The sequence below is a fragment of the Saimiri boliviensis genome, chromosome 19 (genome assembly GCF_048565385.1).
Source record: "Saimiri boliviensis isolate mSaiBol1 chromosome 19, mSaiBol1.pri, whole genome shotgun sequence".
In the NCBI taxonomy this organism is placed as follows: Eukaryota; Metazoa; Chordata; class Mammalia; order Primates; family Cebidae; genus Saimiri; species Saimiri boliviensis.
Genome location: NC_133467.1, coordinates 24625720 through 24651486, shown reverse-complemented (window position 1 = coordinate 24651486; position 25767 = coordinate 24625720). Strand labels below are relative to the sequence as shown.

The window sequence follows — 25767 nt, the reverse complement described above, 5'->3', positions numbered from 1 at the left end:
TGCTGACGCATTAGATTTTCTCCTTCCCTTGGCTACTCGAAAGTCCTGGCCACCCCCCCACCCCCCGTTCTCCAAGACACCTGAGTTACCTGACCCTATCACTGACCACCAATGCTTCGCCCAACCTACCCTGCCGCCTGTCTTGTCCTCAATAAAAGTCAGAGCGTCTGGGCACTCGGGCTACTGCCGGACTCCACGCTTTGGTTGGCAGTGGACCCCTGGGCCCAGACTTTCCTTTCTCTACCTCGGTGTCTTGTTTTTTTTTTTTTTTTTTTTTTTTTTTTGAGACGGAGTTTCGCTCTTGTTACCCAGGCTGGAGTGCAATGGCGCGATCTCGGCTCACCGCAACCTCCGCCTCCTGGGTTCAGGCAATTCTCCTGCCTCAGCCTCCTGAGTAGCTGGGATTACAGGCACGTGCCACCATGCCCAGCTAATTTTTTGTATTTTTAGTAGAGACGGGGTTTCACCATGTTGACCAGGATGGTCTCGATCTCTTGACCTGTCTTATGATGTTTATTTCCACAGTTTCTCATCTCCGCACCAGTACGGAGGGGTTCATAGGATCCTGCAGGGCTGGACCTTACCACAAGAGGGAGCTGTATGGGCACAGAGAGCACTGACCCACTGTGGAGCAGGCGTGGGCAAGGCGAGGAGCAATTGGGCAGGCAAAGAACTAATGGGGAAGGAGGGAGGGAGAAAGAGAGAGAGGGAAGGAGAGAGAGAGGTCCTTTCAGGGTCCGCACGAGGCTCCGTGTGTCTGAAGTAGTGTGTGCTGGCTTGGGAGATTGAGAGATGGGGCTGGAAAGGTAAGTGGAATAGATAGTAAAGACTTTTATAGACCATTTACGAAGCTTGGATTTTAAATAGCAAAGAGTGGAGAACAGTAAGTGTTTGCAGATGCTTAGTCTACAACCTCAATCAGTTTTTAAAGCAACTCTAAGAGACAGGTGCTATTAATATCCCCATTTTATAGATGAGAAACATGTGCTAGAAACGAGAGAGGATTGAAATCAGGTAGTCCAGCCTCAGAGACCGTGCGTTTGAGCACAGCCCCTGGGCTATGTGGCCTCATTTAAGGGTTTCAGCAGGGAAATGCTGTGGCCAGACAGAAATGTTGGAATAGCAGGATCTCAGAAAGACCGACCCACTGACTGATGGGATCCAGGGCTGAGGGAGGGAGATGGTGGCAATGGAGTTGGGTGAGCTGCTGTGCAACAAGTCTGAGTACATCGAGACAGCATCTGGGAACAAAGTCAGTTGCCAGTCAGTGTTGTGTGGAATCTAGACCATCGTTCTCAACGGCAGGACTGTTGTGATGAATGACCGTGCTATCCTAGGGGATCTGGCAAACGTGAGAGCTGGACACCATGGGATTGTGAGAAGTCGTAGTGTCCTTAGGCCACCATTCAAGACATTCAGCAAAGGTGTTGCATTCTTTCCTTTACATATCGGGGACCAGGTCTTTATTGAGGAAGATTGTATGGTCAACGCAGCTGAGATTGCTTCCAATGTTGGCAAGAGCTGTGTGATTGGGTGCCGGTGTGTGTTGAAAGACTGCTGCAAAATTCTTGACAGCGCAGTATTATCTCCAGAAACTGTGGTCCCACCAGTCACTGTCTTCTCAGGCTGCCCAGGATGGTCACACAGGTAATGCCCAGCTTTTCTGCTGCTAACACATCTGGCCATGTTGCAGTTGCTCATAATCCTGGGAAAAGGTATTTGTGACTTTTCAGAGCAGAGATTCCTGTTGGCTGTTAAAACTTGAAGTGGGGGTGATTAGTGTTTCTCTCTCTTTTTCCTAAAAGGATCTTAGCTGTCCTAGGGTAGTTAGTCAGACTTTTTATCATTTTGACCTAGGGCCTTTGGCTTTCACTAAAAGTGGAGACCTCAGCATCTCAGGTTATACTTTTGCCAGGTGTTAGATTTGAGACTCTCGTGTGGATGCATTAGTTAGATGGTTAGTCCTTGCCTCAAGGTACTTACCTTATTTCATCGAAGACATCGTATTTGTGAACTCATGCTCCCTGTCCTGGAACCATTCAGCCTACCCTGTATTTGCCATAAACTCCACAATTCACACAAAAACGTCTGTATTAGGAGCCCATTCACACACACACACACACACACACACACACACACACATATATATATATATATATATATATATATATATATATGAGCGGCTCTTAAAATCAGTTTGTGGGCACAGAGCCCCAGGAGTAAATGAAGCTGCTAGGGCTGTTCTTACCGTCTCCTTCTGGCCAATAGCACAACCCTTCCTGGTTCTGCTCTGACCTCTTAGCTTAGAAGGAAGATTTCGAAGTGAGGGGCTGAGAAGATTGGCCTTGCTTAGTGCTCTGATCTGTAAGTGAATAGGGCAGAACAGTTCAGCCTTGAAGGTTAGAATTTAGCAGGAGCCATCCTGACTTAATGTCCACTTTTGGGGTTTGCAAAACAAAACAGCTGTATGTAATCATTTCCACTAGTTCCATCTAGAACTCCTTTCTAGTTTGTCATTAAAAAAAAAAAAGTTTATACATTAAAACCACATAGCTCAGACAAGATGGAAGTTTATTTCTCTCTCCCTTAACAGTGCAGAGATAGTCAGCTGGTCCTGGCCAGGCAAATGGCTGGTTCCATGATATCATCAGGCACCCAGGTTTCTACTGTCTTGCCGTGTGACCATGGTTAGCAACAAGGGAGGCTGTAGATTTAGTTTCTACTTGGACAGCCAACACTCTGAGGAAGGAGATTCTGCTAGTAAAAAGGAGTGGGGGGAGAAAGGCCACTGGGAGGCAACAAGCAAACTCGAACAGGCCTCTGTGGTGCTTCCTCTCCTCCTGCTGCACGTGAGCCTTCTCCGTGCATCTGGGGCCATGACAGCTGTCAGCTCCAGACCTGCATCCTCCCAGCTTGGAGGCCCCGAATGAACGGTTTCTTCCTGTCCAGTTCTAATTGGCAAAACTCCCAACATTCTCAATCATTTGTTGTGTGAGTCCTATGCTCTCTTGGATCAGTCCCTGTGGCCATGTGTGTCTGGACATGTGATTCATCCAGTGTAGGTCATGACCTTTTCTCCATCCAAAACAAGGTGCTAGGAAGACAAAAACAATAGCTAATACAAACAACAGGAGTTTATAACTGTGTGCTGATGTATTTGAAGATGTGTCGACAGTCCTAAGTGTGTATCCTTGGGAAGGCTAGCTGGACTCTGTCTCTCACCCCAGGGACCTAGGAACAGTCTGTCACCACACAATTACTTTTATAAGCCTCAAGAAGAAAATCTCCTTGCCCTCAGAATACTTCCAGAAGAACAACCAGATGGGAAGAACCTTGGTTGGGACTCTTTCCAGTGGGCTTGGGGCAGAGGGAACTTAATGGCTCGTGTAGCTAAAAAGGCTGGGCTAGACTGGGCTTCAGGCTGCATCCCAGGACTCCAAACAGGGATCTGCCTCCTCGGCTCTCAGCTCTGCTTTCCTTTGAGTTGGCTTTATTCTCAGGCTTCACGGCGTGGCCCCACAGCACCAGTTATTGGTAAAATGCGCTCTCCTTTGATGACAGAACTGCTGAATTTGGTTCTCATTGGTCCAGATGAGGAAGGTATCCAGCCTCAAGTTATCACTGTGACCAGGAAGATGAAATGCACTGAGCGGACAGGGCTGGCACGCATCCGCAGAGACGGAGGGGTGGTACTGGTGGTTGTGGTGGGCGGATGATTTTAACCGAAGAAGGGATGAATGGGTGTGTAACCGGGTTTTTTCTTGGATGTTGTGGGTTCTTGGCCTCCCACCTCTTAAAGAATAAGCAGTGGGGCCGCTTCAGCTGCACCATACGCTCTCGAAAAGTGAATATTGGACCCCAAAAATGTTGCAGAAAGGTGATTTTATTTAGGTAAAGAGAAGAGAAAGAAAGGAGAAGAGGAGAAAGGCTTCCACGAAGAGTGTGGAAGGGGCTTCCAGAGGGAAAATCCCGGAGGGAGCTCCCACAATGTGGGAGGGAATTCCAGAAAGTTGGAAATCCGGCACAGGTGAGGGAGCAGGGACTTTCATCCTGGGAGGAACCCCCACCTTCTCCAAGACCCTGGGCCAATGAAAGGAGTTCCTTAGAACTTCCGCTGGAGTGATTGACTTTTAGTTTCTTCCCGCCACAGCGAAATTCAAACATCAACTGTTGAATCTCCCAGATGGAGAGAGATGGGAGCGGGGCGTGGCGCCGGGGAAATTCTTGCCCTTAAAGCTAAACCCCTGGCCAGGCTCAGTGGCTCACGCCTGTAATCCCAGCACTTTGGGAGACCGAGGAGGGCGGATTGCCTGAGCTCTGGAGTTGGAGACCAGCCTAGGCAACATGGTGAAACCCTGTCTCTACTAAAATACAAAAAATTAGCCGGGCCTAGCCGCGAGCGCCTGTAGTCCCAGCTACTCGGGAGGCTGAGGCAGGAGAATCGCTTGAACCCAGGAGGCTAGAGTTGCAGTCAGCCAAGATCACACCACTGCACTCCAGCCTGGGCGACAGAGCGAGACTTGGTCTTAAAAAAAAAAAAAAAAAAGCTATGCCCGCTCATGGACCCAGAAAGAGAACACATTCCCTCAGGTACTGGGCAGTAAAAGCATGTACAGTTTAGGCCTCTTCTCTTTCGCTCTTGTCTTCACTTTCCTCCCTCTCCCTGCTGTCTTTTACCCTCTACCCAATCTCTCGGCACTCTTGGGAGGTGCCTTCTGAGGATCCTCCTGGCAGGGGTGCCTGAGCCCGGATTAGAGGCCAGGGACAGGATGTTGCATAGCCACAGTGGGTGTTCAATAAAGAACCATTTGGAGATGTTTTTTTTTTTAAAAAAGTTAGAATGACAACTCTGGCCATAGGGAGGGAAGACCTGGGCCAGTTAAGGAAAATGAGCTGTGAAGAGCTGCCCTTGAAAAGGGTGGGACTGTAAGAAGAGAGTCATCATCTTCAGCAAGCCGGAAGACACTGCTCTCCCTGATTCTGGAAGTGGCAGTTGCTTCCTTTACAGTGTAGACAGGAGAGCCTCGTGCATACTGAGGCTTTGTAGCTGCTGGAATAGATGCACATTTGTGAGTGTTTAGGAGAAAGGAACACAGCTGACTGAGGAAATGGAGGAGGGGTGATCAAAGTCAGAATGATGTGTCACTGATCCATGTGCTTCTTGAGGGCTACAGTAGAAAGCACTGGGAAAAGTCAGGTGGACAGAAAGCAGGAGGGCGTGGGGCCGAGGAGGAAGGCGCAGCACTAATCTACACACCCTTGATGGCAGAGAACTCCATCAGTATGCCCCAAGCAGGAGGGGCTTGGGGCATCGTTCCCCATGAAGGCAGAATAGGGAAGACAGGCGACATCTTGACTGGACATGAGGAAACACCCTGAGCAGCAAGGGGACACAGGAGATGATGACCCCTGACTCCTCTATCAGGTATGAGTCAGCCTCAAAGAGGAGCTTCTCAAGCTCAGTTCTGGATTCTGGCCACATAGAGGCGGCCTGGCCCCTTGCTTGTGGCTCTGCTCCTGGGGCAGAGAGACAGTGGGCTGAGTGAAGGCAGGAATTCTGCAACCAGGGCTGATGTGCCAGTGTTCAGCTTTGTCTTTTCAGCTATAAGGCCTATCTTGTTTCTGAGGGGAAGGAAGATAAAGGAATAATGGCTGACTGGGTCTGACCCAGGAAGATCCTTTACCCTTCACAGCCTAAATTACTAACACCTAACACAGGGCTTAGCATGCAATTCATACTCAAAATGTCTGCAGCACATATCCAGAAGTCCTGTAAAATCAGATATATGGCTGGAAATACTGACGGCATGAGGGACCGACAGACAGGAGAGGTCAAAAGTGTATACAGAGTTTTACATTTTGCAAACCCCGACTGGGGAAGAGTTGAGTGGGCATCAGTCCTGCAGCGGAGAGGGACGGTGGCTTCTGAGACAGGACACTTCCTTTATAATAAGGAAGCCTCTGAGACACTCCTCTTTCGGAAACAGGGAGAAATGACTTGCTTATTGGGTTAAAAGCTCATCTTGTAAGAAAACCCAGGTTGGCTGCGGAGTTTCCATGGGGAGGGTGCTGCAGACCGCCTCCCTCCTGCTGCAGGCTGACTCATTCCCTCTTAGACAGACAGATTGTGTCCTGCGTGGGAGTCGCTATGCAGATCCCAAAGCTGTTCCCTGAGAGTTACAGGAATTACAACCTGCTGAAGGGAATGATTGTTCTAAATATGTTCTTTTTTTAGTATATTTGTTGCTGAAGCGTGCACTAAATATGTTCTTTTAATGAGACTTTATTTTGATTATTATTTTATTAATGGAGTCCTAAGAGGAAACAGTAAGAACTGCTGTCTTCAGAAAGCCATTTGCTTTTCTCTTTAGGGGTGTTTGGTCAATTGGCTCTGAATCCTAAACCCTGCAATCAGGTCAGGCCTGACTTTTAGTGCACCAGTGTTTGGCAAAAGTCCTGGGCTAAAATCTTCCAGGAAGGCTGCTGCCTTGGGATCAGAGTCTCTGGGTGGTCTCCTCTGGCACATGGCATCACCCAGGGATCTGATGACTTAGTAAGGGCCTGTTGCTGGTTCATTATGGTTGGGATCTGTCTGAACAGAGCTGACAGCTGTCAAGGCCTCCAGGGAAAAGAAAAGAGCACATATCAGGTATGTTATTTTTCCAGGTGCCCAGGCGGAAAGCTCACACCTCCTCAAGAGGAAGCTGGGCTGGCAAAGGTCCTCATTGCTTGTGTGTGGCACCCCCTAACGTCAGATGATTGCTTTTGGTTCTGTTCTGTTAGAGATGTGGCAAGAGCTAAATTTTTAATCTTTCCTAGTTTGCAAAGCTTGGATACTGTGCCTGGTGGCTGCTGATAATGCAGGAGACGTCCAGTCCGATTTTTACCGGGTGAATATGAACAAGAGAGGTCCCCAGAACAGCAAGATCTCCACTGGGGATCATCAGGAGGTAGGCTGCACATGGTGCCCAGCTGGTTGTTAATCCAGCGTAATTTAACAAATGTCTGCCAAGTGCCTGTTGAAGGGCTGGGGCGGGAAGGTCAAAGGTAGGCCTGCCTCAAGTTGCTCATGGATAGCAAATTCTTCTAGGTCCTGGAGAATTTGATAAAAATGCTGAGAGCTCAGCTTTATCAATCTGTAAAATGGAGGTAATAGAAACCTAATGGTGTCCTTGGGAGAATTAAAAGGGACAATGCATGTAAAGTATGTTATATTTGCCTAGCCCATACTGGGTGCACATCATTTGTGGAAGGGATAAATGAATGAAAGTGAATCAAAGAGACAAATATGAGTCGAGTATGCATATTGTGCTGAAAGGTAGTTAAGTCTGAACTAGTATTTTAACCCACTTCCAGGTGGGGGAAAGTGCAGGTTAATTTAGGACAGCCTGACTTGTTACCCAAGTCAGGGAGTGTGAAGGCTGAGAGCTGAAGATCAGAAATGGGTCTCAGGCCGTGTGCTGGGTTGAGTTGGAGACCCAGAGCCAAGTGTTATCAGACCAAGGGGGCTTTGGGAGACTATTGGGAGTCAGGGCCCAGCATCAGTGGTGATCAGAGAGGCAGGGCCGGCTCAAGGGCGTGCACACCGAGTGAGCAAATGCACAATCAATTTGGAGGTCTGGGGCCCTCCCTGCTGCTGGAGATGTGTTTGCATGGGTGGGCCTTGTCTTTGAAAAAAGGTGGAGAACGGAAGCTCCTTCCATGAGGCACTTACATTCATTTCTATCCCTGGCCTGAGCACAGAGAAGTATTACATTAATACTCATTCGATTAAAGGTTGCTTCTCTTTACACTGCTTCCAGCAGTTTTCAGCTTTGCCTAAGAGATGAGGGTATGGACTGTGAGCCAGTTTCCTCTGCCTTCCTCTGCTCTGCCTCTTACTAGGTGTGCAGTCTTACTAGGCAATCTCGCTCTTTCTCAGTTTTGTTAAATGTGAATAACACCTCATCGGGCTGTTATAAGGACTGGTTGAATTAGCATAAGTCAAATGCTGAGAATAGTCACTCACACACTGTAAGTTCTCCAGTAACCCTTAGGCGTTATTAACACCTTCACCACTGAAATGAAGATCCATATCACTCTGGTGGGTAACCAAGCAAGAGAGTCCTGACTGGGAGAAAGGACCTTTGGATCTCATCCTACCATGTTGTATCCTAATGCCTAGATCCTGGCACACAGTAGGTGCTCAATAAATATTTGTTATTGTTGAATTGTATAGAGTGGAGTTCCTGGTGCAGGGTGGGGAAGGAAGGACAGGATCCAGGGTCCTTTAGGCAATTGCCTGACTTCAGGAAAATGGGGCAGGAAATTGGTGAGGGTCTCTGGACTTGGGACCCAGGCACAGCTTGGGGACTGATCAGTGTGGAAAGCAGGAGAGGCAAGGGTGAGGAAAGAGTGAGAATCACTCTAGGGCAGCTGCATTCTTGGATAGGCAGAAAGCTGGTTTTGAGTCTGCAGTCAGCCCTTTCACTTGCATAGGATAGGAGTGTTGGGTCAGTATTTCTGGTTATCAGGAGTCTCTTATGTAAAATGGAAATGATAATACCAAAAATATGTTCTGCTTTTCTAAGTCATATGTTTGTTAATAAGAATCAAATGAGGCCATACCTGCGAATGTGCTTAATCAACTATAAATTACCGTGGAAATATTATGACTAGTATAATTTTCTATCTCACTGAAACCTTGATTCCTTAGCATATCTTCAACTTTTCTGTCTCTGGGATATTTGCATTTTCAGAGAGAGTCTAGAAAAAAAGCCTTAATATGTCAAAGGAATGAATGGTGAAGACTGCAATATCAGAAAGGTGTTTCTGTTTAAGAGGACCTTCTAATCCTGAGCATGGGGACTATGATCACTAGGAGACAAGACCAGGAAAGAGGGCTTTGTAAAATGGTGGCTGCAAAATGCTTCTAATTTCCGTTACTGCTAACCTCCACAATTCTCTTCTTCCTTTCTTTTTAATCTCACTGAATCGTAAAGTGTTACAGAGGGTCATGATGGGAACTCTGTCTGTGAAGCTAAGCTGAGGGCAGGAATTGGCCTTGGGGGTGCTTCTGTCCCCAGAGAGTACAGTGCCTATTGCTTTCAAATAACTCGTATAAAGAAATTGAAAATATCATGTTGTGGTAATATTGAATCCACTTGTACACGTGCAAAAATACCTCCACTGAACCCTCTGGGGAAACATTCCCCTTCAATCTCTTTCCTTGTGCATGTAAACCTCTTTTTTGAAAATCGATCAATCTGCATACAGCAAATCATGTATAGCAGGAAGCAACCCTTTCTTTTCTGAAGGAAGGAGTGCCATCTTCTTTCTATTTGCAAGATAATTGGGAGAGATAGGTTTGATCCTTATTTCCCACAGTTTAGTGAGGAATGAGTGAAACGAACGAAGGCAGGTTTTAGTTAGGGAAGTAATACAGTTCTGTAGGGAAGTCACCACCTAGTTGCATTTAAGCAGCTGTCAGACTTGAAAGCTAAAAGCGTGGGCCCGGCACAGTGGCTCATGCCTGTAATCCCAACATTTCTGGAGGCCAAGGTGGGAGGATTGCTTGAGCCCAGGAATTCAAGACCAGCCTGGGCAACATAGCAATACCCCATCTTAAAAAAAAAAAAAAAAAAAAGATAAAAGAGTGAGTAAATTTCAAGTGCTTCCCGGCAGGTGAGGTACCCACTGTTTTTTCCTCACACAGAAATGTTTTCCACCCTCCTTTTCATCTACCGTAAGAGCTACTTGACCAGAAGAATTGCACTTATGCGTAATTTCCCTCTCAACTCTCTCGTGGATGTTGATTAGTTAATGCATTCATTTGCTTAAAAATATTCATTGAGCAGCATTTGATTTTATAGTATGGCTTTTAATAGTGGTAAAGCGTGTGGGTTCTGTTAAAAATTTGCCGCCAGACACAAAGTCTCTTTCTTCTTTGCACTCAATTTTAAGGAATTCCATTCAAACATTTGTAAGATAATAAATTACTGTTCTCAAAGATGCAACAATGGGGATGGGGCAGTAGAATGGGGAACTCATTGGCTGGGACAGGGGTCAGGTCTAAATGAAGAGGCCAAGCTATTGAGAAAACAGTCGAGGACAAGATTGAGAGATGTGTGAAGGAAACAAAAGAAGGGGTGAGCTCCAGCATGTGTAGAAATGAGGATACAGACTCAGATGCTGCTGCACTCACAAGTTCTTGGTAGGGAGGGCATCTTGAACCTAAGCCGAGCTTGTCCTAGGGTCCAGACATGACAGAATGAGAGAAGGGCCTGCTGGGGCTCTTTCAGCATGAGGACGTGTTTCTCACGCTCCTCTTGTTCATGCTCTACATAGAGAATGATTGCCATGGCATGCCACACTGAGGTAAACTGAGGGGCTGCTGCCTGCATGGGGGGCCTGGCTCCGTGACTCTTGACCTTCAGGGCCAGCCTAGCAACTCTGGAGACTTCAGGGGAAGGAAATCTCCTGGCACATCAGTGACCTATCTGCAGCATGCTGGTTGGAAAACTCTGGTTTGGGGAACCTACATGTCCTCCCCAGGGGAGAGATACAAGCTTTTTTTTTTTTTTTTTTTTTTTTCTTTTTAAGAAAAACAACTTGGAGTCAGAAATAAAAGACAGTTTTGAGTGTAGCATTCATTCTGCAGGACTCCCTCTAGCTCAGGCCACTGCATGTTAAACAATGTTTATTGGGCACCTGCAAGAGCCACTGTGTGTAGTGAACAGAGTGCTCCACTGAATACTGAAGAAGAGGAAATGTTGTCTGAAATCTCTGAGACAGCTCCGCCCAAAGGTGGCAGGGCTTCTGCTGTGTTACTGTCAGGACACTGGGGCTGTGGCTGTGGTGGGGTGGGAGGCATCGGCGCATCTGTAGCTCTGGCACCAGGAGCAGCTTCTTGGGGTTGGCACTGCAGATTCGGAGGAAACAGCAGCAGGAGGCCATAGCCGTGGCCATGCTGGAGGCTTTTCTCCCATGGTGTCCATGGAGACTTTGTGGTTTGGCAGCACCTTTGAGTTTCAGAGATGTCAGGCATTGCAGCAGGGGAGAAGAAAAATGGCTGATGACACGTGGTGGCCAAGAGGACTCTTTTGTGAGCACATGGAGACATATCTTTGGGACTTCCCCCATAGATGTGTTAACTTAGGACGGAGGTTTGGATTCTGCAATGATGAGTAAGGGCAGCGTTAATCAATGCTAGGGAATGAATGTTGTGCCCTCCTTGTCCCCAAATTTATATGCTAAAGCCACAATTCTCAATATGATGGTATTTGGAGATGGGGCTTTGGAGAAGAAACTATGGTTAGATAAGGTTGTGAGGGTAGGGCCAAGGGCTGATGGGATTAGTGGCGTTAAAAGCAGAGACATCAGAGAGCTCGTTCTCTCTCTCCCCTCCCACAGGCACTGGGGAGGAGTTGCGTGATCACGCATTGAAAAGGTGGCTGTCTATAAGACGAGGAGTTGAGGCCTCAGAATAAAACCTGCCTGGCTAGTGCCTTGATCTTGGATTTCCTTGCCTCCAGAACAGAAAAGAAATTTCTGTTGTTGTTTAAGTCACTCAGTCTAAAGAATTTTGCTATGGTAGGTAGCCCAAACAGACTAATATTAATCATACTAATAATGGCCAACCTTTGCCATCACTCTTGTTTTAACTCCCAGCATGTGCAGTCTGGAGAAACAGCTATACATGCTTGAAAGCAAAGCCCATTCTCTAGCAACAGGTATTTTTTAAGCCACAGCAGTTACCGCGGGCTGGTGGTATGGGCAGAGCAGACCCTCATGGAACCTGAGCCGGACTCTCTGTTGGGTTCTTACAGGTAGTGCCACTTACTTTTCACAACAGGCTGCAGAGTGGGTATGATTATCTCCACTTTACTGATGAGGAAAGTGAGATTCAGAGAGTAACTTCCTAGTGAGGATGGCATCCAGATTTGGACGCGTGTCATTTGATTTACACTCAAGCTCCCATTCTCTTGAGCAGAGCTGAAGCTAGGGAGTAGAAAAGCTAGTATTGTATCCAAGAGCTATCTAAATTTGAATTTCATGTTCTTTTCACTCTATCACTCTAATTCTCTATACTCTGGGAAGACAGTGTGTTTTTCAACTATTTTAAGTCACTATTTCATTCTTAAAAGAATCATGTTTTACTCTTAGAAATACGTAGTTAAATACTATTGGAAAGTAAGACCTACATTTTCAAAAATTGAGACAAAATGTCTTCCTTGCTTCTCTAATGATAATTTGGTTTGGAAAAAAAAAATTTTTTTTTGAGACAGATTCTTGCTCTGTCATCCAGACTGGAGGGCAGTGGTGTGATTTTTGTCTCACTGCAACCTCTACATTTTTGGCTTAAATGAGGCTTCCATTTATGCCTCCTAAGTAGCTACAGGTATACACCACCACACCCAGCTAATTTTTGTATTTTTTTTGTGGAGGGTTTTGCCATGTTGGCCGGGCTGGTCTTGAACTCCTGAGCTGAAGTGATCAGCCCGCCTTGGCCTTCCAAATTGTTGAGATTGTAGGCATGAGCCTTGCCTGGTTTGGATGTTTTTTTTTTTTTTTTTTTTTTTTACATGAAAGAAAGTGTCTGGTCAAAGTGTTAAGATAAGTGGACTGGACTCCCCATTACTTCACTTCTGTCCAAGAAGCTTCCATTTCTTGAGTGCTGGAAAAGGCAGGTTTGCAGAAGCTAGAGGGCGACTGAAAACAAGTGACTGTATTAAATGCATTTGTTGGCCCTAATCGCTGGTGAATGTGGTTGGAATAGAATATAAAATAAAACAATCGTGAGTCAGAGGTTAAGTGAAGCCATTTGAAGGCTGTTTCTGGGAGACTGTCTTCATCATCAGCACCAACAGTTACGCAGCACGCTGATCCCTTTCCATATCTTACTGTATTTCACCTTCACGACGGCTCTAAAAGTAGGTACTGTTAATATCCCCGTTTAACAGGTGAGGAAATGGAGACTTAGAGATAGTGTTTTCCCCAGGGTCACTGGCTGGTTAACTGTGGAAAATAAATGATTTTGGTATCGCTGAGTGTTGCCTACACGGGAGGGGGAATTGTGGTGTTGTGGCATTTGGGGGCAGTTTGATTTTGATTCAGTGAGCAGGAAGGTGTTAGTGAGGTTTAGGGGCAGAAAGTGATGTTTAGAGCAGTATTTTAGGACAATTAGCCAGCCCTGTTCACCATATAACAAAGCAGGAAATTGGTGCTCTGAAGACCAGCTGGGAAGATACTGTAGTTCAGAGGAGAGGAGATGAGTATTTGAATCAGGTGGTGGCAGGAGGTCTGGGAATGAGGGGATCAATGCGAGTCCATCAAACGAGGAGGGCATGGTCTCTGGATGAATATCGAAGTGGAAGAAGGATGAAGGACTCCAGGCCAATTTCAGGATTTCAGACTTGAGCAATGAAAGAACTATGAGGCTTTCAGCAGAAGTGGGAAGTGAGAAGGTGGAGCTTATTTCGCTGGAAGAAGAGGAGTAGAGTACGGTGCTTTGAGCTGAATAGAGAATCCCTGGATGGACTTATAGAGCAGGCTGGTAAGAGGTCGGGTTTAGGGGTAGAGATGTGGGCAACACCTGCAAAGTGGTGATAGTTGTAACCGTGGAAGTTACCTCCGGGGATGGGGGTACTGGAAGCAACACTTTTTTGGATACTGAGGGACAACTGTAGCAATTTAGGGATCCAGGATCCTTCTATCTCCCTGCTTTGCCATCTTAGTCTGAGGCGGCAGAAGGAGAGAGAGGGCGGAGATGGCCTCATTTTGATTTGAGAATGACCCATATCACTTCTGCTCCCTGGTAGGAACTGGTCACGTGGGGCCTGGGTGCAGAGGCTGCTGGGAGGCTTCTCCAAAACCGTTTTACAGCATGGAAGGGGATGGCTAAACGTTTGCTGGTGGCAGTAGTCTGTCTGAGAGAATGGCATCAGGGGTCTCCAGCTTTTTCCTCCCTGCCCAGTGGTTACCCTTTTTTTCTGTGGGGAGAAATCGTTATACTTATTGAGTGACGGGCTTTGCCCAGAGGTTAATTGAGGCTTCGAGTAGGAAGGGAGTGGGGAGGAGAAAGGGGTTTTAACTTCGTTGATCAGATTTGCCTCTGTTCCTGCCCCACAGAGTGAGGGCAAACCCCTTCCAGTCTCCCACTGCTATCCATTTTCTCATCCCCTGGGTCCCAAAGCAGAGTCGCAGATACATTTGCATGGGGATCCTTCAGGACCCCTCTCTGGTTCCCTGTCTTGTTTTTCTTTTCTTTTCTTTTCTTTTTTTTTTCTTTCTTTCTTTCTTTTTTTCTTTTCTTTTCTTTTCTTTTTTCTTTTTTCTTTTTTCTTTTTTTTTTTGCGCGATTTTGCCTTTTCATAAAGGCAGCTTCCTCCCTTCCTGTGTTTGCTGAGATGGGTGGGAGTGGGAGTGCAGTTCTGGGAGTTCTGGAGAAGCTCAGGGAATCAATTAAGGCTGACACAGGCCGGTGAAGCCCGCGGGAGGCGCGGCCGCGTGGCTGCGGAGGTGTCCTCGCCCGGTGACGTCAGGCGCGGCTGCCGTTGCCTCGGCAACCTCACCTGATCGCAACGCCGTGGGCGCACACGCTGACTTCTGGGCTCTCGGCTTCAGTGACGAGGAGCTAAAAATGAATCGCGCTATCCCAGAAAAGCAACTTAATCATCAGGAGATACTATCCAGTACTCATGCAACCTGTAGGTGGAGCCTGCTCCAGGGAGTGGATGACGCTGGACTAACCTGAAGGACACGTGGGGGACCAGGATTCTTTCTTTTCACATAAAATCTTCATGTTCTGGGAAAAGGAAACTGCTAGTTTGCCCTCTGACCGTGCTCTTCAGTTCCACCTGTTTCATATGTAGTCTCATTGAATTATGTGGCCCATTACTCATGACGGTTCTGGAAATATCACAGAGGTGGGCACCATTAGATGCCCACATGGTAGAGAAGGGGAAATGGCCCCACTCAGAGCTTACAGATCCTCAGCTACCCACGTTCAACAGATGTGTTCTTTTTCCTCTCATGTTTGCTTTTGGAGCCGCTGAGATGTTCTGATATGCCAGTTTGGATTACATGCAAGAAGAAGGTCACCAGAACTAGTGGTTGAGACAGAATTGCTTTAGTGGCCAAACACCTAGGCATTTGGTGACACTGACCCACCGGCTCTACCACTTCCTGGCTGTGTGATCTTGACCCAATTAATTAACGTCACTGAGCTTCCGTCTCGTCATAAAATGATAGCAATATCTACTCCACGGAGTTTTAAGTAGTAAGCGATATCATACATGTGAAGTGCTTAACACATGATCGAGCACGAAATAAGTACTCAAATAAATGATGGCTATTTCTCCTCTTTAGAATATTTCTTAAAATGCTTCTGGTCTGGGGCTGACATTTGCACACACTAAGCCTTCACACACATTAGAAAAAGTGACTCAGCTGGCAGACAAATTCAACAAAGGTCCTTCCTCCTGCAGCATAATGCAGGCCTGTGCAGGCTCCCAGAGGCTTCATGGTTTGGCAGAGAGTAAGCGTCACGTCAGCGTGCAGCGGCCCTGGCTCTGAACTCCTACATCTCTAGTTTCTCAGCAATTTTCCTGGAAGGCAGCTTGGAAGAGTTAAGTCTCATAGAAATATTTAAAAGATTCAAAATAAGTAAGGTTTGGGGCAGATGAAAGTTCTACATAGATTTAATCACCGGAAATCAGGGGTCAGTTCAGCATTGCTGGTCTCCTCTCTCCTCTCACCACAGACCTGCTTACTCCTAATCGCTAGCCTGTCTGTGACAAGCTGCAGGCAGCATCGGTAGCTTGCTTTTTAAAAAATTCCTTCTTGTTATAATTATACTTTAAGGTTGGCTTGTTGTGAGCTGGCACTGGATAAGGTGTTACCTTATTTTATTTATTTATTTTCTTGAGACAGGGTCTCACTCTGTTGCCCAGGCTGGAATGCAGAGGCAAGATCTCAGCTCACTGCAACCTCTAACTCCCGGGTTCAAGCAATTCTCCTGCCTCAGCCTCCTGAGTAGCTGGGATTACAGGCGCTCGCCATCATGCCTGGCTAATTTTTATATTTTTCAGTAGAGATGGGGTTTTATCATGTTGGTCAGGCTGGTCTCGAATTCCTGACCTTGTGATCTGCCTGGCTTGGCCTCCCAAAATTCTGGGACTACAGGCATGAGCCACTGCAACCAGCCAAAGTGTGACTTTATTACAGATGGTGTTGAATTTAGGAGAATTTAATGCCAGTTCTGAAAGCCCCTGCTCAAAGCTGGCTCCTTGGGACTATTTTCTCTATTGGGGTGCTGCCATAATTAGTATTAGAGCCATTCACTCAATACACATTTGCAGAGCAATAGCATACACCACAGCCTGGGCTGAACTCTGGGATCTGACAGATTGAACGTAGTCCCTGTTTTCAGGGGACTTGTATTCTAATGTGGGAGAAGAAAGACAGAAAAATGGTCATTTGGTCTTGTATATTTACATATACCTGGGAATCCTGGATTGAATGCTGGACATTTTATGTAAGAATAACATCCAGTTAACATCTGGATGATGTTAGCTTTCTTCAAAGAGAATTTGTTTCTACTTCTGGCAGGCTGTTATACTGGGGGCACATCACCTTCCTCCTATTTGGGATTGTGATGATTCACAGCTGTGTTTCAGTTTTGTAAGAATTTGTCTATTTCTAAGTCACTTTTACTGCAAGGATGTGTCTGCTGAATAATGGCTCCCCAAAGATGTCCATATCCTAATGCCCAGAATCTGTGAATATGGTAGGATCTACAGTAAAGTAGAATTAAAGTTGCAGATGGAGTTAAAATTGCTAATCAGCTGGCCTTAAAATAGAGAATATCCTAGATTTTCTGAGTGGCTGCAGCATAATCACCGGGACCCTTAAAAATGGAAGAGGGAGGCTGAAGAGGAGGTCAGAGTGGTGAACTGTGACAAGAATTCCATCTGGGCTTGCTGACTTTGAAGATTGAGGAAGAGGGCCACCAGCTGAGGATTATAAGCAGCTTCTGTAAATTGGAAAAGGCAAGGAAATAGATTCTCCCCTGGAGCTTCCAGAAGGAATGCTGCTACCTTGAATGGAGCTCAGTGAGATTCTCGTCAGACTTCTAACCTGCAGAGCTAAAGGTTAGCACTATACCTTTGTGTGGTTTTAAGCCATTACATTTGTGGTGATTTGTTGCAATAGGACATTAATATAAGGGTTCCTGCTGAAAGTCTTTGAGTGTTTTTTTCGAGAGCATCCTCTTGGTGGGTCTTGAACTCCGCATTTTGTTTCCATATCTCTGTGAGGCTGCTAAAATCTTTCCCTTTTACCCAATGGTTTCTGCTTGCTGCTTACAAATCAGCAACAAATCAGCAAATCTGGAGAGCAAGAGCTGTCCAGAATTCAGAATCGCTTCTCTGTAATTCCTTTATTTTAGGAATCAGTTCCCTCAGGTTTGGGCTGACTTGGTAGCCCTGAACTCAAATCTATGTCTCTCCAGCCATGTGGCACTTACCAGCTTCTCAGCGTGGAGCCTCATGCTACTTATGAATCAGCAGATATATATGCAATAAATAAATTAAGCCATTGTGTTGCTATTATCATTAATTGAGTTTAGGAAATCCTGGCTCAGCCTAATGGCTTTGGGTGAGTCATTGCCCTTCTCCGGGCTTCTTTTCCTTCATTTATATAATGAGGGTTTCAGATTAGATTATCTTCCAGCTGTTGCCATCTGCAATTCCGGGGTGACCTCTGTGTGCAGGAGAGTACCAGGTGGGTTGGTTTTGTGAGGGTCTAAGAGGTGGAGTCCCTGTAGAGAAAAGGAAACTCTTGTACACTGTTGATGGGAATGTACATTAGTACAGCCGTTATGGAAAACAGTGTGAAAGTTTCGAAAGAAATTAAGAATAGGAGTTACCATACAAACTGGCAGTCCCTCTGCTGGGCATACACCCAAGAAAAATGAAATCGTCACCTTGTAAAGATATCAGCACTCATGTTTGTTGAAGAATTATTTATAATAGCCAAGATACGGATTCAACCTAAGTGTCCGTTGATGGATCAATAGATAAAGAAACTGTGGTACATTATTACAATGGAACACTATTCAGTCCTAAAAAAGAACAAAATCTTGCCCCTTGCTGCAACGTGGATGAGCTTGCAGGACATTATGCTAAGTGAAATGAGCCAGATACAGGAAGAAAAATATTGCATGATCTCATTTATATGTGGAACCTAAACAAATTTCTAATATACAGAGATAGAGAAAAACAGTGGTTAATGGGGATGGAATCGGGGGAGGAAACGGTGAAGTAGTTCAGAGGATTCAAAGCAGCAGATATTTAGGATGAACAAGTCTAAAGAGATAATGTACAACATGAGGATTAAAGGCAATAAAATTATATTGTAAATAGAATTCACACTGAGTAGGTTTTACCTGCCCCCCCCACATAGATAACTGAGATGATGAATATGTTAATATGCTTTACTTATAGTAACCTTTTTATAATCTATATGTATTCCATAACATCGTGTTATGTAATTTTTTTTTTTTAATTTTTAGATGGAGTCTTGCTTTGTTGCCCAGGCTGGAGTGCGGTGTGCGATCTCAGCTCACTGCAGACTCCGACAACCAGGTTCAAGCAATTCTCCTGCCTCAGCCTCCCACGTAGCTGGGATTACAGGCACCCACCACCAGGCCCAGCTAATTTTTGTATTTTAGTAGAGACAGGTTTTGCCATGTTGGCTCGGCTGGTATGGAATTCTGATCTTAGGTGATCCGCCTACCTTGGCCTTCCAAAGTGCTGGGATTACAGGTATGAGCCATCGCGCCCAGCCCTGTTATATATCTTAAATATTAAAAAAAAATAGTTTTTTTTTTTCTGGGCCCTTTTACACAATAAAATTTACTTAACAGTGAAAAAAGAGGGTGAAGTCCTTGCCCAGAAGGTGATTCCAGTATCCTTATTATATTGATGAAATAGGCCTATTTATGCAGAAAAAAAATTAGAGAACCAAGTAGCATATAATCAAATGATGAGACAATACAGAGCAGGCAGACAGCAAGATTTCAATTTAGATCCAATGAAATGACACAGCCAAATATTATTAGCTCTTTTCTCTAAAAAAAAAATAACAACCGTAAGCCTCAATACTTTCATGTCAGCACAGTTTGGTTAATTAATCCATGATTAATCGGGAGAGTTAATTGAATTCACAGAATTTAACAAACTAACATCATGATGGATTTAGGACCCAATGGAGTTGCAAGCTATCTAACATTGGTTATTTGCACAAGCTGTGATTTTGACCTGATGACTGAGGTTCTTGTAAGCAGTGTGACAGTTAAATGGATGGCAGTTGGTTCCATATTAAATAGGATGGCATTAGGTAGTATTTTGCAGGCTCTGCAGTTCAGTTTGTTTTCTGGGAAGGGAGTCAAGAAAAAAAAACAATAAAAGCCCTTGATTATATAAGCATTAGACCAAAGCAAGGACTCCTCAGGGAGTTCTAACTCTTATTGTCTTTGCCTTCTCAGTGCCCTAGTACATCGCTTGGCACATAGTAGGTAATTAGCTAAGTAACTGAATGAATGAATGAACATGTGCATGAATAAACAATGATTTCTCCATCCATTTCTGAAATACATATTCAATAAATTACCCTGCTCCAGGACCTAAGGCAGGTATTGTATCTAAAAGGTGACAAATAAGCCCCAGTTCCTGTCCTGGGAGGGCTCCCAGCCTCATTGGGATGGCTGTCTCCCAACAAGTAATTGCATGCCATTTGATGTAGTATCAGGTCAGTGACTAGAATGAGAAGGATCTGAGGGAGGTTTCACAGAGGAGGTAACACTTGATCTAGATCTTCATGCACGAATAGATGTTTGCCAGAAAGAGAACTGGGGAAACCATGGTCCACAGAGAAGGACGGCGTTACTGTTAAAGATGGAGGTGTAAAAGCAGAGAGCCTTTGAGGAATGCTGAGTGGCTTTGTGCAGCCAGAACGTGGGAGGGAGCAGAGGGTGAAACCAGAAGGGGGATTGGAGCAAGTTTTAAAAAAGGAGAATGCCACTTTAGTGAGCCTCGATTTTATCTGGACCTAAAAGGGAGTCTTTGAAGGATTTTCAGTATGTGAGTGGCATGGTCAGATTCATGTGGGAAGGAATTCTTGTAAGTGCACTTAGCTGGGTTGGAGGAGATAGAGACTCGCGGCAGATGCTGGTTAATAGTTGGTATAGACAGACACAGCAAGAGGGCAGCAGGTTGGTTGGGGAGGATAGGTGGCCATGGTGGGAGGAGGATAGGAGGGCATGCTCTGGTCCAGTTAATTTCCCTGAGCATCCTTTAGTCCAGGCGTCCCCAAACTTTTTACACAGGGGGCCAGTTCACTGTCCCTCAGACCGTTGGAGGGCTGCCACATACTGTGCTCCTCTCACTGACCACCAATGAAAGAGGTGTCCCTTCCTGAAGTGCGGCGGGGGGCCGGATAAATGGCCTCAGGGGGCCGCATGTGGCCAGTGGGCCGTAGTTTGGGGATGCCTGCTTTAGTCTATAAAATGGAAAAAAATAATTCCTACCTCATAGGGTTGAGATTTTGATGAGAAATGGCATGCAAAACTCTAAGTATATATTACCTGGCTCATAATAAGCACTTAGTAGACATTAGTTGTTTATGATTCACCTGGGGAACAATTATAAGAGGACCAGCTAAGGCAGCAGCTGTAGGGATGAAGCTCAGAGATAAAAGTGAGAGACATTTAGGAGGTTGACTAAAATGCTGAGTCGTGTTGCTACCCTTGGAGCCGAAGGCAGTTTTATGCTGACATCTGCTGCTGCTGCATAGTCGGCTCTGCTGGCTTCATTATAAACTTCCCATGAGGCCCTGGGTCATTTGACCTTGGGCCATCCTGGGCTGTCAGGTAGAGCCCACAAAACTAAGTCAGCCTCCAGCAAGAGAGACCCTGTTCTGGTTGATAGCAGTTGCACCTGAACACCGGCTCATTGCACCTGTCCTCGCAGGAGCCCAAGGCACGTCTTGCCTAATGGTGATCAGCTTTGTTCCTGAGCAGCAGAGCCACGTAGGCCCTCCACGTGGAGCGGCAGACCTGATTGCATCGCAAAGGAGGCTCAGGCGCAGATAGCAGCTTCTGTGAGTCCCAAGTAGGTGCCCATGATATTTCTCTTGGTCTGAATCCCTGCTGTTAGGAAATAATTGTTTGTATTTAAATGCTCTTTGTCTTCCACTGAATGCAAATACCCCAAAGAAAGATAGTATATGTTAAGGGAGGGGTAACAATCGGTACCAGAAATAATAGTAATAATGTGACACCAAATATTTATGGAGAACTGTTTAGCATCACTAAACGCTGTGATGGGCACCTTCTATTTATTGCCTCATTTAATTGTTCTGACAGTCCTATGAGGTGAGTATTATTATGCCTGCAGACATGAGAATTGAGAGAAGTTAAGAAACTTAGTTAAAAACACACAGTGTGTATCATGGAGAGCACTGTGGTCAGAGTCTGAGAACTAGGGCGAGAGTGAGAGCAAGAGCTGGAGAGAGGTAGATGTTAAGTATGGAATGTTGAGTAGGTGTCCCTGGAGGGGAGAGAAAAGGAGGAATAAAAGGTAAAGGAGTAGCTAAATTCTGGCCAGGACTGGCCCTGCTTACTTCATAACCACTAAATTTACAGATTTGCTTCTCCCCATGCCACTATTTTAGTTTGGAGGCACAGAGATGGTCGCAGGGCTCCTAAGATTGGTTGAGTTAAAGATTCTGGAGGGGACTAGCTTGACTGCCTAAGAGATTCCACTTTATCTAAGTCTGTCCAGCTATGGCCAGAGCAAAACAGATCCCTCAAGAGCCAGGGTTGGGGATTAATAGTTTTTGCATTCCCTATGCAAGGCACAAGGCATGGCACTCAGTAAGTGCTCAATAGATGCTCACCTTAAAACGTTACCTAAGGAGTCCCCACTAGAACTCAGGTTTGCTCACCTAAGAGCCCTGCACACTCCTCTGACTGCTCTCTCTGTTTCCAGTGATAAAGGAATCAGAGGTTCTTTATGTACGCATTCAGGAAGGACCACATGAGGATCCAACGCAATTGAACTGCACTGTTTAGTAATGATTGCTCATCTGAACTATTTAAAATTCGAATCCTAAATTCTAAGCTTTTAATCACAAGTGGGCAGAGAAGATGGACAAGGCAACTGTCCTGATGGACAAGGCAACTGTCCTGTTCTTCAGGGTCATGGTGACACATGTATCTCAGACACAGGGTCAGAATGGCTTGATGGTGTCCAAGAGGTGTCGCATCCCAGCAGTAAACTGTATGTAAACTGTAAAGGTATCATGGGTAGGTCCAAAATGACGCTGGAGACAGAGCTGGAAGTTAGGAGATCCTGGTTTTGCCACCAGCTGTGTGACTTTGGATATCATGTTCGCTTTTTGGGCCTCGGTTTGCTCGTTTGTAAAATTGGGATATTGGATTTGATAAGTAGTTTTCAAACTACATTGAGATTTGGAGTTCTGAGTTATGATCTATTCCAACTCAAACTTGTTACATTTGGCTTCTACCCTCCCTATTGCACTGAAATGAAGTCACCAAGAACTCTGTAAAACCAAGAACACTTTTTAGTCTCTGCATTCTTTCTGTGAACCATTTTCTTTCCTTCCTTCCTTTCTTTCTTCATTCCTTCCTTCCTTCTTTCTTTCTGACACAAGGTCTTACTCTGTCACCTAGGCTGGAGGGCAGTGGCGTAATCATGGCTCACTGTAGCCTTGAACTCCTGGACTCACGTGATGTGATCCTCCCCCCCAGCCTCTCGAATATCTCAGACCACAGGTGTGCACCACACATCTGGCTAATTTTTAAAATTATGTAGAGACGGGGATCTCCCTATGTTACCCAGGATGGTCTTGAACTCCTGGGCCCAAGTGATCCTCCCACTTCTGCCTCCCAAAGTGTGGGAATTGCAGGCAAGAGCCACTGTGCTTGGCCCTGTGTAGACATTTTCTCTAGCAGTTCTCTTTTCTTTTGACTTCTGAGGCATCACTATCTTCTGGTTCCTTCCTAGCCCTACCTCCTTCATGGAATCCTCTTCTTTCCCCTCTTAAACTTCAGTGTCTCTTCTTACGCCATGTCCTAATAGTGGGTGACCTTATTTAAAGCCAATTTCGGTTTCCTCGGATGATACCAATTATCTCCAGCCTTCTCTCTGGTGTTGCACAGAACTGTCTCTCTACTAGATAATTCTACTAGGATGCACACAGGCATTTCAAGTTCAGTATGCTAAATCCTTGGTGAGACATGCACCTTCTGCTATATTTCTTATTCCCGTAAATGTCATCACAGGCCCCTTAGTTGTTCATTTTAAGGATGAACAACTTTCATTCACTTGTGCAGCTTCTCTTGCTCAGCAAACCAGTCACTACCTTTCATAGCTTCCTTAAATTCTCCTGTATCAATCAACGCATCTCCATCCTCACTGATGTTGCCTTGGATGAGTCCTTTATTGCTTTACTATATGTAGGTACCATACGGTAACCCAGGTTACCATTCTTCCTGCCATCAGTATTTTCCACCTTCCATTACTTCTTCCATACTGCAGACTGAGTCATTTTTCTCAAATCCAGTTTCCAAATTGATATGTCTTTCTCCTCCAGTGAATTTTTCTCGATGTGCTCCTTGGTAAAGTGTTTCAAGGTCTGGCTTTTGCTTACCTCTCTAGCATTATTTTTCTTTCCTAGGCCACATACATTCTTGCTCTGATGGTACTACCCAGCCAAGACCTGAGCTTCTAAAAATTTTTTTGGCTTCTTTTTTATCCTAACTTGCTTTACTGTCTTTGTTCTTTCCCAGATCTTCTTGCAGCCACTATCTTTAAAGTCCTAATATTTTAATGGTAACAAACTTAGGCCATTTATATTTAATAAAACTTACAGTTCCTTTCAGAAAATGCCCATATAAGTTAATCACATAAATGAATGGGAGCACACATACAAAAATAAGTGGGAGAATGTGTTTTATGTTATAAAAATGTGATTTATACTGAATTTCTAAGCACAATTATAAAGTAAGGAAAAGTGCATAGCTTTAAGGAAGTAAACAAATTTATTAATAGATTTTAATATTGGAAAAAATAAAATAATTTGAGAATATTTTGCTCCTCCTAAAGCCACTGGCCACCATTCTTCCACTATTCACAGACTGGACAATGATGCATCTAATTAGAACAAGAGTGTAACGGAGAGTGTTTTCCAAATTGTGGGTCAGATAGATAAATAATTAAAGGAGATGTTGGCAGGTTTATTAATTGTGGTCTAGCTTATTTTCTTCAGAGATGTGTTCATATGCAAGGCTCCATTAAGATCAGACTTAATTTTCACTTAATCCATCAAAAAATTTTTCTTAAGCTCAATCAAGCAATGGTACAATGATTGAAAGAAGCAAATTATTCATATACTCCAACATGGCTTCATTTATCATTATTAGAATTGATGTGGTGACTTATTCCTGGAGAAATGCTAAAGAGCTATCATCCTGGCCGGGCGCGGTGGCTCAAGCCTGTAATCCCAGCACTTTGGGAGGCCGAGGCGGGTGGATCACGAGGTCGAGAGATCGAGACCATCCTGGTCAACATGGTGAAACCCCCTCTCTACTAAAAATACAAAAAACTAGCTGGGCATGGTGGTGTGTGCCTGTAATCCCAGCTACTCAGGAGGCTGAGGCGGGAGAATTGCCTGATCCCAGGAGGCGGAGGTTGCGGTGAGCCGAGATCGCGCCATTGCACTCCAGCCTGGGCAACAAGAGCGAAACCGTCTCAAAAAAAAAAAAAAAAAAAAAAAAAGCTATCATCCTGCCCTCATAATTGAGGGGATGGGTGGTTTAAAAAAATCTAAAAGATCTTTGACTTGTTTTGTAAATAATTTTGTCCCATGACATAATGAGGGGCTAAACTATAACCCATGTATAAATTACATGAAATACATTTAGTCAAAATGAAATTAAGATGAACATTGCCATTATGGGTCTCTTAAGTGGAGAAAGAGAAAGTCATTAAAGATTCCATATAGTTTTCTCTCCCTGATTGCTTAATGTTAGCACTCAATCAGATTCATTGAAAAAAGTAGTTCTATGCCGAAATAAGAGTGTTGAAAGAATGTGTGGATGTATTTTAGTGCTGATACCCAGTTACTATTCTAGGTATATCACTAGGATAACTTTTAGTAGTTGTTATGTGTTCCTAGGCAAATCTTCTAACTTCTTTGAGTCCCAGTGTCTTCACCTGTAAAAGGAGAACAATCCTAGCAATCACACCCACATCACAGGTCCCCTGGAGGCGTAGTGAGTTTATATATGGAAAACTCCTGTCATAGTGCCTGCAATGTGGTAGGTCCTCACTCGACCCAGCTCCCACAAATGCAAACAAGCAGATACATGTGCAAAACACATGGGCGCAGGCACAGAAGGACAAATACAGCTTTCACGTGGGCATGAAGATTGTCCCAGGGGTCATGGGGAAATGAAGACAAGCTAAAGAAAAAGAATGGCTCAGGCAGGCAAGTGGACTATTTCATAGAAACCACACAAGGCAAAAGTCTTCATTTTTGGTGATCATTACTATGCTCATTTTATATGCTTGTTGGTTGCTAGTCAGCCATGACATCTCACAAGAGTTTCTAAAAAGCAGTAGATTAAAATTTATAATCCTGTTTCTTCCCATTACTCATCCCCACTTAGCCTGAATAGCTGATAAGGATCTTTCATAAACT

At 45.0% G+C, this 25767-nt stretch overlaps 1 protein-coding gene and 1 pseudogene across 8 annotated transcripts in view; both read left to right on the top strand.

Annotated features, from left to right (window-relative positions):
* The first annotated feature begins 261 nt into the window (after positions 1-261).
* Positions 262-2068, top strand: LOC141582204 (dynactin subunit 5-like; annotated as a pseudogene).
* Positions 2069-4923: 2855 nt separating this feature from the next.
* The window catches only part of LOC101052132 (lymphotactin), a 143795-nt gene continuing 122951 nt past the window's right edge, over positions 4924-25767 (top strand). For 3 of the 8 annotated variants that reach the window (XR_012515048.1, XM_074389922.1, XM_039460267.2), the window contains exons 1-2: positions 6149-6649; positions 6820-6950. The gene's annotated coding sequence lies outside the window, so the exon portion shown is untranslated. Of the gene's footprint in view, positions 6650-6671; positions 6732-6819; positions 6951-25767 lie in introns of those variants that run through there. The other 5 variants (XR_012515053.1, XR_012515050.1, XR_012515049.1 and 2 more) reach the window with 4 other exon arrangements.